The sequence below is a fragment of the Lemur catta genome, chromosome 5 (assembly GCF_020740605.2).
Source record: "Lemur catta isolate mLemCat1 chromosome 5, mLemCat1.pri, whole genome shotgun sequence".
NCBI classification, from domain to species: domain Eukaryota; kingdom Metazoa; phylum Chordata; class Mammalia; order Primates; family Lemuridae; genus Lemur; species Lemur catta.
In genome coordinates, this window is record NC_059132.1 from 109,610,663 (window position 1) to 109,624,303 (window position 13,641).

The 13,641-nt window shown below is 38.5% G+C and overlaps 1 protein-coding gene and 1 pseudogene across 1 annotated transcript in view; both read right to left on the bottom strand.

Moving 5' to 3' along the window:
• Positions 1-13,641, bottom strand: part of GALNTL6 (polypeptide N-acetylgalactosaminyltransferase like 6) — an 819,656-nt gene that overhangs the window by 145,194 nt on the left and 660,821 nt on the right. The gene's annotated exons all lie outside the window — the stretch shown is intronic.
• On the bottom strand, positions 4,026-4,520 carry LOC123638695 (annotated as a pseudogene).

Sequence of the window (13,641 nt, forward strand, 5' to 3'; positions counted from 1 at the left end):
TGAATTTATGAATTACTTTGGTGTTGATTCTACCGATCCATGAGCATGATGTGTTACTCCATTTGTGTCATCTGAAATTTCTTTCCTCAGTGTTTTGTAGTTCTCCTGTAGAGATCTTTCACCACCTTCATTATTAAGTATATCCTAGGTATTTTATTTTCTTTGTAGCTATTGTGAATGATATTGAGTCTTTGATTTGACTCTCAGCTTGATTTTTATTGGTGTATATATAAATGCTACTGATTTATGTGCATTGATTTTATATCCTTAGACTTTGCTTAATGTATTTATCAATTTAAGAAGTCTCTTGGTGGTATCTTTGGGGTTTTCTAGATACAAGATCATATTGTCAGCAACAAGCGACACTTTGACCTTCTCTTCAGCAATTTGAATACCATTTATTTCTTTCTCTTGTCTGATTCCTCCGGCTAGGACTGCCGATACCATGTTGAAAAGAAATGGTAACAGTGGGCACCCTTGTCTTGTTCTAATTCTTAGTGGAAATGCTTTCAATTTTTCCCCATTCAGTACGATGTTGGCTGTGGGTCTGTCAACCATGGCTTTTATAATTTTGAGATATATTCCTTCTATGCCTAGTTTGTTGATGGTTTTTATCAAGAAAGGGTGCTGGATTTTCTTGAATGCGTTTTCTGCATCTATTGAGATGATCATATGGTCTTTGTTTTTGCTTCTAACATTTATTGATTTACATATGTTGAACCCTCCTTGCATCCCTGGGATAAAGCTCACTTGGACAAGGTGGATGATTTTTTTGATGTGTTATTGAATTTGGTGTGTTAGTATGTTATTGAATATTTCTGTATGTATATTCATAAGGGATATTGGTCTGTAGTTTTCTTTGTTTTTTGTGTCTTTTCCTGGCTTTGGTATCAAGGTGATACTAGTTTCATAGACTGAATTTGGGAGGATTCCCTCCTTCTCAATGTGATGGAGTAATTTAATTTCTGCAATGTGGGTACCAGATCTTTTTTGTAGGTCTGGTAGAATTGGCTGTGAATCCATCTGGTCTGAGGCTTTTTGTTGTTGTTGTCATTGGAAGACTTGTTATTACTGCTTCAATCTCATTGCTCATTATTGGTCTGTTCAGGAGTTTTATTTCTTCCTGATTGAATCTTGGGAGGTTGTGTGTTTTCAGGAATTTGTCCATTTCCTCTTCGTTTTCTAGTTTATGTGCACAGAGATTTTCATGTTAGTCATGTATTATATTTGTATTTCTGTGCTATCAGTTGTAATATCTCATTTTTCATTTCTGATTGAGCTTATTTGTGTCCTTTCTCTTCTATTCCTGGTTAATCTACCAAGAGGTCTATCAATTTTGTTTATTGTTTCAAAGAACCTACTTTTTGTTTCGCTGACCTTTTGTATTATTTTTTTTGTTTTCCATTTCATTTAGTTCTGCTCTGACTTTTGGTATTTGCTTTCCTCTGCTGGCTTTGGGTCTGATTTGCTCTTCCTTTTCTAGTTCCTTGAGATCTGATATTAAGTTGTTAATTTGTGATCTTTCTGACTTTCAGATGTGGGCATTTAAAGATATGAATTTTCCCCTTAGGTATGCTTTTGCTTAGTCCCATCAGTTCTGATAGCTTGTGTCCTCTTTGTCATTCAGTTCAAGGAATCTTTTGATTTCCATGTTACTTTCATTTTTGTCCCAATAATTGTTCAATAGCAGGTTGTTTAATTTCGACAACTCTGTGTATAATTGAGAGTTACTCTGGGAATTGATTTCTAGTTTTATTTCACTGTGGTCTGAGAAGATACGTGGTATGATTTTAAGTTTTTTATATTTGTTGAGACATGTTTCATGGCCTAAAATATGATCAATCTTGGAGAACGTCCCTTGTGCTGCTGAGAAGAATGCATATTCATTAGTTTTTTTGGTAGAATGTTCTGTAAATATCTGTTAGTTACATTTGTTCTAGGGTCCCATTTAGGGGTCCCATCTGGGGGTGATGTGAAGGCAGCCACCGCAAAGCTGAGTCCCATGCCAACCAGGCACCATGTGTCCAAGAGCTCAGGATGGCTTTAGCTGTTGTCCAATCCCCACCATGCCTATTGTCTGGTGCAATGACTCCACACAGACTCCAGGCAGGTCGCTGGCCTGTCCGGGTAGAGGTCTGTGGTGGTGGAGGGAGCCCCCTCTCAACGCAGCCACAGTGCCAGCAAGATGAGCACGGCACTCCAGCACTCTATCCTCCTATTTTTCCTGGTGAGTATTTGATCTTGTCAAATATATCTCCCCTTCACTTATTTTTTTCCCCTACTATATGTCCCACGTTGCTTCTCTGTGATTTCACAAAGTTCCTTCCGAGAAGAGCAATCCATATGTAGGAAGCTGCTGGCAATTTTTACTTTTTTCCTTGACAGCAGTGCGTGCACAGGCTGCTTCTAGTCTGCCATTTTCTCTCAATCTTTTAATTTTCTTTATTGGTCAGGGTACTTATTTTATCAAATCATATTTTTTTAATATTTATTCTTTTGGGTGCCTTGAGAGGCTAATTACACACTAAAAAATTTGAAGTAATGTATTTGCTTTGATAAGTTGATTTTTAAATTATTTCAACCTGACCTGAGATGTACCTGGCACTGGCTGGGGAGCAGTTCAGTTCCCTTAATCTTTAAGGCTGTCAGAAATAGACATTTTTACAAGATTATTTGTCTTCAGATATGAGGCAACTATTTTAAAAAATAAGTTTAAAAAAGAAAAAATCATCAAAAGAACCAGCATATTTATGCTTTTATTATATAAAGTCCTTAGAAGTTAAATCCTGTTAAGAAATTTCACAATTCTCCAGCTACTTCACAGCCTTCTTATTGTATTATTATTTTGCCAAACACCAGGTTATGTGGTTTTAAAACTAATTATTTTTGTTTTATAGCATTAAGGGTAGTTACTGTTAATTGTTGATTTATTGGTACCTCTACACACACACATTTACAGATTGGATAAGCAGCCTTTCTGAGCTGATTTGACTTAATGACCATCACTAAAAATTGGGACTAATTTTTTTCCATAAAGATAATTAATGATTTTCTGTTTCTTGTTTTCCTAAAACAAAATCAGGATGAGGAATGAAAACTATGGACCTAAACAATTACAGGGTAGTATGAACCACATCAGTGAGGCTATAATGAGACGAAGTCACAGCGTACCAGTAAAACCAAACACTGCATGTACAAATCAGCAAGCTACATAGAATCTACCTCTGAACCTAAGGGACTTACAAATTCATTTAGAGCTATTTTTAGAAAATTCAAAGTGATAAAAAAAAAAAAAAAAAACCCAAAGCCAAGATGCCTTAGAAAGGGAAAAATTAAAAAAATTTTTTTAAGTTAATGGTCTTTATTGAAAAAAAATAAAACTAGCATTTACAACTTGGAATGGACATAAATTGTAATTTCTTGAACAGCAGCGTTGATGGTTGTGCTGAAGTCCACAGCCCCAGCCTACTCTGCCAACTCCAAGTCCTGGTTCAGAAGATTTAAAATCAGAGTCCAAAGATGCTCCCTTGGTAAAGGTTTCTTATTAAAAATTTGTGTGAACAGTGACAGCCTAACATCCATTTCACTCCAGGACCATGCAGACAACGCTAAACCAACATACTCGGGCATGCCACCAGGGTGTGTCACCATCACCATGGGTCGGAGCACGCGGAAGTACAGGAGGACCATCCTACCAGTGCGGCTACGTCTCAACAGTTTATCCTTCACTCATTTTTCTGCACATCATCCTGAGGTAAACCAATTTTCAATGTGTCTGTTTTCAGTAAACCAACTATGACAATTTATACTAAACAAATTGAGCTAGAACCCATTTGAATAGGTTTTGAATTTGTTTTTTTCATTTTTAATACAAATACCTGACTGTGCTCAGTCATCAAGCTGTGTGCATGAAAAACTGGCCAGTCCAAACAGTGTATTAATCGTTAGCAAATGGAACTTTAAGCAGTCCTTATCATTAAGGTAGTACAAGTAAGTATTTATATTGTAAAACTGATGTGTAGCTTGATCTTTAGGGGACAGGACCACCAACCAATACATGCAGATTTTGTGTGTGTGGACAGAAGGTACTTTTGGCATTCAGTTTTGCTATACAGCAACAGAATGAATAAATGAACTTTTTTCTTTTTTTTTGCAAGAGGTAAGTAAAAGATTCAATTTGATTCTTCTAGGGGGGGAAAAAGGAGTTGAAAGTAGGTCTTCATTTTGCAGTCATCATCTGTACAAATTCTTCATAGTTGACTTGTCCGTCTCCATCAATATCTACTTCTCTGATCATTTCATCTACTTGTTCAGCTGCTAGTTTTTCTCCAGAGTTTGTCATAACGTGATGTAGTTCTGCTGTGCTGATGTAACCATTGCCATCCTTGTCAAAGACTCAGAATGCCTCACGGATTTCTTCTTCGCTATCTGTATCTTTCATTTTTCTAGCCATCAGTGGTGCCATTACCATCAGCGTCCACTTCGTTGATCATATCCTGCAATTCCACTTCTGTTGGGTTACCTAGTTCCAAGCCTTGAGAATTTTGAGGTTTTTTTTATCCATTACTAACCTTTAATTTAATCAATCATGTACTTTAGTTTAATGTATAAAGATCCTCTGGAAAATGATGTGTAGTAAGACATTCCTTAATTAGGACAAAATGGCTGCTGTATATTTACAATATGGAGTTCTGAGTTAAATACCATCCTTAATACTGGGAACAGAATACAACCCATATTCAATTAGATGCAGGTGGTATTCACATCACCAGAGTGATCAATATAAATTTTCTTGGTGTATCCTCTTCCTTTCAGCACAGTGCAGATAGAGTCAAATATTGATATCATACATTTAGACTGCTGTTCTGACTGTATTTATCTTTTTCCTACATCATTTAGAACTTTTATTTCTCTGATTCAATTTTTGCTGCTGTGAAACAGCTCTGATGAACACTAAATATTAATTTCAATTAGCTGGATTGTACATACTTGCAGATTTAACAAAATTTTAGGGAAATTGAAAAAGACATATAGAATTTCATTCAGTCTTCTGCCAAGCATGAATAGTTAAAATATCTGCTTACATCAATTTTTTAAACACATTCAGTCAAGATTTAGAATTTCAGTCATTGGCAGGTATCTGTGCATCATAGAACTTCTAAAGGTCCCAGGATCACTTTTAAGGGATTTTTATTAGTTTAAAGATAAATAAAGTCAGCTGAATCTAAAAAAAAAAATAGTAAAAAAATATAAAATTCAGGTGGGACAAAAAACAAAAATGAAAACAAAATTCTAAAATGCCATATAACAGCACACATAGCATATGGGAGCAATAAAATCTCTCCCCTTCCTGAAAGAACTTTCAATTCTGCATTGCTTTCCAGTTGAAAAATATCTGATTCATGCATACTAATGGCCGTTTTATTTTTCTTCAGTTTCTCCAGAAGAATCTATTTAAATTATGAGTGGGAATGCTCCATGGGTAGAGTCACAGGGACTATAATCTCAAATTAACATGTGTGAGTGATTGAATAATGTCACCAGTGACTGCCAAAACAGCCCCAAGACCTCTGGGGTTTGGCTTGACTTCACAATAAATAAAGATAAATTGGAAAGAATTACTCTAAACAGTTAGTGTGAGAAAAATGCTGTGTCAAAGTTTCAATTTAGATGAGACCAGAACTAAATTAAATATCTGGGAATTGGTCCTGTTCCCAAGGCTGCTGACGCTCCCAGTCCTTCACGAGATCCTGGCAGTGCAATATGGAAGGAAGCTTGCAGGAAATGCATTGTCTGCTCTTGTTGAAGAAAATCGATCTGTTAAAAATATGTCCTCTCAAGGAATGACTCCATTTCTTGATAATGCTATTAAAGAAGGAAAAGGAAAAGGACCATGTAAGATATTTTCTTGGTTTAAAATTAACAAAGGAGAATACTAAGAGGACCAAAAATGTGTTTTGGATTCTTGAATGAAAAGAGCCAAATGCATAATATGACTAAGTAATCTATGGACGTAATGAATGTGTCTATGCTTATTAAATGCTGATGACACTGCTAGACACTATTCCGGGATATATCCATGTATTAACTTATTTAATTCTCATTTTATAGATGAACAAAATAATCCTTATTTACAAATGAGGGAAATGAGGATCGGAAAGTTTAAGAAATTTGCCTAAGTTCATACAGCAAAACAGTGCCTGAAATACTGTAAGTACTCAATAAATGCCAGTGATTATGTGTCAGGAGACAAAAACCCCAACAAACTGGAACCCAAATGTATACATCATGGATCTTTTAAGTAGAAAGGGATTAACACATGGAATTAGGTGCTTATAGCAATAATATATAAGTATTATAGAAGACCTGGAAAATAAAGCACAGTGGAAAAAAGGGGGAAACATCACTGAATTTTACTATCAAAAGTCAATATGTTTAAATTCACAATCTACCTGTTCTTTTGAACCTAACATTGAAATTTTCCATGTTATTATATCTTAAATATATTATTTTAAATGTGCCATCATTTTTCCTTATTGTTGGAGATTTAAATTGTTTACATGAGCACCGCATTATTAAGTAAGATGCAATGAATATTTTTGTGAATAATGTTTTCTGAATCCTTAGAAGACATTTCAAGAGCTGAAACTGGTATGAACCTATATAGATTAATCTAATTAGAAGAGACTTAAAAAACTCTGTCTTCATTTGCCACAGAAGTCAAAGAACTTGGAGTGGCCAAGAGGACTTTAACGGCCACAGAAGCCATTCCATTCTGTACTGAAAGAGAACTGAGGCCCCCGTCACACCATGAAATTGCCAAGCCATCTGCACCTCTCTCCCTGTGCTTGCCTCCTGTTTGAATGAACGATCTGTCCATGCACCCGTGTAAGGCACCCTCTCCATTTGTGCACTGGATCCTATCCTTTCTCATCTGCTAGGAGCATGGCTCCTATAAGGTGTCCCATCTCTTCCCTGCATCCTCATTTTTGGTCTTTCTACTGAGGCATTCCATCTTCAAGCAAACATGTTGCAATATCCCTCCCTTAGAAAGCAAATCTTCTTTGACCCACACTGTCCCCTGGCTTTGGTCCCATTCCTCTACTCCATCGTGCAGCAAGATTTTGTGAAGTTGTCTAGATTTGTAGTCTCCACTTCATCTCCTCCCATTCTCTCTTGAACCTACCCCTTTTATTCATTTATTCAAGACGTTCTTGGCGATCTGTATGAATAGCATTGCCCTGGATATGGCGAGCATTTGCCTTTCAAACAGGCAGGAATTTTATTTCCGAGGGATTCTTCTGCCAAGAAATAGCTCTCGTTTAGACTCAGAGTAAAAGGGATGTGATGAGAACACGGAATATAGAGGTAGAGTAGGAAAGGACAAAGGAAGCTATCACCAAGAAAATGATTTTGAAGTTCATTGAAAGAGAAGAGAAAATGAGTTCTGAGGCATACAGCTCTAATTGTGAACACAAAGTACTTTTGGGCTCACCTGCAGGGTTAATTCTGACCAAGATTCATACTTTGCCAATATATCCAGGAAGGCTGGGGTCATGAAGAACGATAAAGGTCCTAGAAAAAGTCTCAAGTGGTGAAAGCCCCTTGCTTGAGTAACTGAAAGCTACGCTGGACAAAGCACTATGAAATATAATTTGGCCCTTTTCTCCAGGGGATGGAGAAAATGATCTAATAGGTTGTTTCCATCGCTGCTTTTTTGGTGACCTCTGGCTGTTAACATCACTCTTCCTCATTATGTCAAAATAAATTGCCTATTTACTACTGAACTCTAGCAAGCGATTTTCCTCCCTAGGTAGGACAACAACCGAGCATTGGCTACGTGCACTTCATTTCAACTTAATCAATGTCCAAGGAGTCATTTTTAAATGGGTAATACTATTTCCAGGACATTTTGCTTATTGACTGGGTAATGGTTTCCTTTTACTGTCAAGCCAGAGCTCCCCCAAACTTTAGAAGAAATCACCCAAAGAGGGTAAAATGTGTTTGCAAAATGGGAAGCAAAATGAAATGATACAGCCTTTAAATTGCTAATAGCCTCCATAGTAGGGCCGTTTATTAGCACTAGAATCTGCTCAGGCTGTTATTTTCCATGACAATAAACACTGAAAAACACTGATGCAGGATGACTGCATTTATATTCTATGGTGTTGCATAAATTTTCTTTTCTTGGGCAGCTAGAAGAAATACAAGTCATTATTTAAATTTCTTACAAAGCAATAAATAAATGGTGTTCTTTGGAGAGCGTATGTACACACACATATACACACATGCATACATATGTGCATATATCACTTCTCTCACTAAGAATAAGTGAAAGATGCCTAATTTGTAATTTACAGAAAAAAATAGATCATTGTTTCCTGCACAGTCTTGATTAAATGAGGCAATAAATCTTATGTCTAAAACATGCCAAGCATCTGCCAAGGCAAAAGTTGGCCCAGAAAGTGACGAGTGCAGAATTGTGGAGCAGTAGGAGTTTTATAGTCTGTCACTGGCATGACAAGTATGATAAAGGGCAGCATTATGTCTCCTCTACTGATAGTCCGGCAACAAATTTTCCATTGTAATTCTTTTGTTTGCCCCGTTTATCTTCATTTAAATGGGCTGCATCTCCTTGAGCTGCAGCAAAGATATATATTTTCCCTACTAATGATGTTTCTCCCATGGTCCCAGGATTATTTTCACTCTTGATAAAGTTCACCTACGGAGAGGCTGGCAATCAGTCAGCACGCTGCAAATGGGGACAGACACGACGTGGATTTTTCCCACTCTCTGCGGACAGACAAGCCCTGCATCACAGGTGGGTTTTTTGTTTTAAAACCGAGGCTTCTCTCCCAGGAGAGATTTGTTTTTCCCAAGAACTTTATAAAGATCAGCCTATGAATTCTGCCCAACTCTAAAATGTGTGTTAGACCAAATCCCTGTTTTTGAGTCCCTTGCTACTTACTTAACATGAGAATAAACAAATACAAATTAAAAGCTATTAAAAACTAGTTAATAAAACTAAAAATTAACCAGCATTAAGGTCAATACTAGAAATGCAATGCCTCTCTTTGAATAAGCCACGAGGAAATAAACTGCAATACAACTGTGGTGCAAAGCAGAAACAGAGTGAATGTCGGGAAATACAGGGTATAGCCCTCAGAGTTGTGCAGCTTGCTGTCTAAGCAGGGATATAGCAAATTTTCACATGGGGAGATGATACTTCCACATAAGGTTTATTTACTCCAGATGATTGGTACAGGTGATATACAAAGTCTAAAAGGGAGGATCCTGGAACTTGAATTAGAGGAATAATTATTTATATAGATAAAAAGGGAGGAAGGGAAGTGGTAGTCTTGAGAATGAGGAATTGAGTAGGCAAGGAAAGAGCAGTCCTGAGGTGACCCTTTATTATAAAAACAAAGTGAAAGACTAAACAACTGACCAAACAACCAACCAAACAACAATCCCAGCTTAGGCAGCCTCTTACCAAAAAAAAAAAAAGAAAAGAAAAAAAAAAGCTAAACTGTGCAGTTATGCGAATTCAAAGGACACTAAAAAAGCTAAAGTAAGCTGTGGATCTCTCATATCCTTTTTTCTCTTAGTGACTATAATTTTTCAAATGTTTTCATTTTCATATGGATATTTTGGGAGCTAAGTAAAACGTGCAGCCAAAATATTTAATACAAAATTGTATATTGCAAAATAAACCCCATCTCATATTTCTGGTACTCCATTTTCCCACCAGGAACAACCCCTTTTCTCATTTCTTATCTATATTTCTAAAATATTTTTGGCATATGGAATTATTTATATGTACATGTAAATAAATACACACATATCTGTGTATTTTTTATATATAGAATTTTTGCCATATTATTTAAACTCTAAGAGGATTTAAAAAAAAATTTAGCAATACATTATGCTATTGGTCGTAGAACCACCATTTATTTATGCTCATTTGTACTAAGAAATGGTTTTGGATTTCATTTTATGGTTCTGGAGAATTCTTATGAAATATAACTAAAAATCATCACTAGAAGAGTCATGAAATGTCACAAATGGTTCTGATATTGTCAAGTTGTCCGGGGAGAGGTGACAACATGACGAAGCCAAACCGGTCCATAGCATCTGTACCTTAGGCCTTCTAGGACTAATGTCACATGGACAGGAGCTTGTGGTTCCCCAAAAAATGAACTCTTAGTAAAATGGTAAGAATAGGACCAATATAGCAGAAACCAAAGTGCCTTTTTGCTTCTTTAAGTCCCAAGCTAAATCTGAATGGGGACAAAAAAAGGTGAATTGCGAAGTGTTGGATTCTAACTCTCATGGCCATGTCACATATGAAGTGACATGATCAGACAGATGCCTAGAAGTTCTGTTGCACAGTTGTCTCTGCCAATGAGTTTCAAATAATTTTTAGTTCCTCAGTTATAAATTAACTTTTTTTTAAACAAGGAACAGAGACTGACATAAACCAGTTGAAGCAAAAGAGGGTATTTCATGCCCCAAGCAGGAAGCACAGCTGGGTTGCCCTACACTTTATCTTCATTTTGCATATTAGGAAACCAGGGGTTATTCAAGTTGAACAACTGGCCCTTCTCAATCCCTGTTCTTCCCTCCCCTTCGGAGGACACAACTCACAACCACCCTGGCTGCTTTCTCTAAGGAAACCACTCAGATCCTCCCACATTCCACATCTTTGGGGGCCAGTAGGGGCGGATCATTTTGCTGCTTTCAGGGGATTGTTCTTCCAGTCACAAACCGAACTAAATCAGACCACACCGCTCCACCCCACTCATTGCCTCCGACACTCATGCACCAGCTCTGCTGTCTCCATCTACCTCCACGACGGCTGCTTATTAATTTACCGGTTGCACCCTCTTCTCATTGAGGATATTGACACCTGAGTGATTTCAAAATCTCCTTGGGTAATTCATCTTGAAAGTTTGCTTCCTTGACTTCAGTAACAGTTACTTTCATCCCACTGCAGTCGCCTATTCTCAGGACCACGTCTGTGTCTCGCCCTCACCCTGAGCTCCGTATCACAGACATAAGAACTCGCTCCAGTGTCTGAATCTCAGACCACAGTTTTCTTTCCTCTGCTTCCTTCTGCTCCTTAGCTTTCTGCTCTCATTCCACTGTCTTCTCCATTTTCTTCTAATCCAGCAGTTTTCTGCTGATACCTATTCCTTGCCTACCCAACATGAATCCCACGGGTTGATGGCTGAACCAGCATTGCTGATTCCCCTGACCCCACCTTCCCCCTGCACACTCTTGGCCAGACCTCACCTCTGCTGTCATTCCTGAACCCAGGTGGAAGAACTGATGCTTGCAGTAGTCTGCTCAGGCTACCATGATAAAATCCCGCAGACTGGGCAGCTTAAACAACAGATTATTTCTTATAGTTCTGTCAACTAGGAGTCTAAGATCAAAGTGCTAGCAGGATTGTTTGTGAGGAGGTCCCTCTTTCTGGCTTGCAGACAGCCAGAGCCCTTTCACTGGGTCCTCAAACATTCTTGAATCTGCACGTGTGCATGAGCAGTGAGAAATCTCTGGGACACACCAGTCCTACGGGATTAGAACCCCACCCTTCTGACCACATTTAACCTTAATTATCATTTTGAAAATTCTATCTCCAAATACAGTCACACTGGGGTTAGGGCGTAAGCATATGAAGTTTGGGGGAGCACAGTTCAGGCCGTAAGAATGCTGAGGGAAATGTGTCTGTGAATATGGGGGCACAACAAATGGATACCCTTCAGCCTCAGCTGTGCCCTCAAAACCAAAAGCCGGTCCTCGCACTTGTCCTTGGTGAGCTTCTTCCCCTGTTCCCCTGGATGAGTAACCTTCACCTGTCTCCTCAAGCTTCTACTTGTCACTGCTCCGCACTCTGCCCATCACAGCTTTGACTTGTAGTTTTCAGTGAAGGTTAAAATCTGTTTTAGCTTCTCGCCAGACTGTGAGCTCCTTGAGGTCAGGGACCATGTCTTGTTTATTTTTTTATCTTTAGCATGGTGCTTGGCACATCTTAGACACTTATAAATAATGAAGGAATAAATTTATCTTTTCCATATCCACAAAATAGTCATCATCTACAGTCAAACTTTTCTAGTCTCAGAAGATATATGTGTATATATATAGCCTTACAGGACCAACTCGTCCATCTGTACCCTGAATCCCATCTCTTATTGACTTCTCTGGAATCTTGTTCCATTAGTTATTGCCTCTTACATATTCAAATTCTTCCTCAGCTCCTTCTCTTTAGCTATAAACATTTTCAAATCTCTAATACCAGATAAACTAATAAAAATTCCCCTTTAAAACATGAACTTTTCTGTAGCTAATACTAAAATATTATACTTTACATCACCTCTAAAATTATGGAAAAGGTGATCTTTATTCCTTAAGGCATTGTGGTCTGGTTTCCACTTTTGCCTCCGTTTTGAAATTGGTTTCGTGGGGCCCTCCGTTATTGGAGTGCACACACACTCGGGTCTGCTCACTGCGCTGCACTGCCTCTTCTGCAATCCATCCTTGGCCTCTATGACTCTGTGATAGGCGCATCTCGTGCTCCTCAGCTGTACACGCCAGTGTCCCCAGAGACCGTCCTCGGGGTCTTCCTCCTTTCACTCATTGCCCCGGTGACCTCAGCTTACCCCGCGGATGACTCCCCAAGACTTTCGCTAGTATCTTGGGGCTACACACTACACTGCAGTGCCTCTGTGAAGCGGAGGCACACATGGTGGGAAGCTTTGCTTTAAGGCACAAGACCAAGTAGCCACTAGTTTGGGACGATCTGTTCCGGCCAGGGCTTCTCAATACTTTCGGTGTTTTGGGCCTGTCAAGTGTTTATTACAGGGCTGTTGTGAGTGTTCGGCAACCTCACTGGGCTTTATTCACTAGATGTCAGACTCTCCAGACATTGCCAAATGTCCGCTGCCAGGCAAAATTTCCCCTGGTTAAGAACCCCTGGTCTATCTGAAAGTAGCATTATAAAAACAACAAGAAAGAGAGGAACAATTAGTTAATTGTGGTATTGTTAGGCTCCAGAAATGAGCCCAAATTTCTAAATAATGTGATCTTGTTTTGAATGAGATCATTATGTCTTGAAATCTGCACTTTTCCCCGCCCCCACCCCCACCCCCGTCCCTGACTTTGCGACTTAGCAGGGCAATTTGGCAACATTTCCCAGAATTTAATTCTTTTCTTCTCTTTGTTCTGTTATTTACTTTCCCTGAAAAATAGGTTGAACAGCAGTAGCCACAGTGGGCAACCTTAACAGCAGCCAGGAATAGAAGGTCCTTGCGGAGGAGGAGGTGGGGATGGATGACTGACAGCTGACTGATCCTGAAACAAGGAAAACAGAACTTTTCAGGGGAACAGTTCAAACTGTATTCACTTTTTGATACGTTACTGAAACCTGGAGTGGCTTTGTCCTTTATGTACATAAATTTATCAATAGTTAATATGAATACAGAAATGACTTCAGTAAAATTTTAGACCTTCATGACTTTTCAGTTATACTCTTTAGATTAAACACGAACGCTTAAGTCTTCCCCCGTACTAACAGACTACGCACATGTCATAGGAACGTTCCCCTACTGAATGCCCTTGGTAAAAAGACCTCTCTCCACC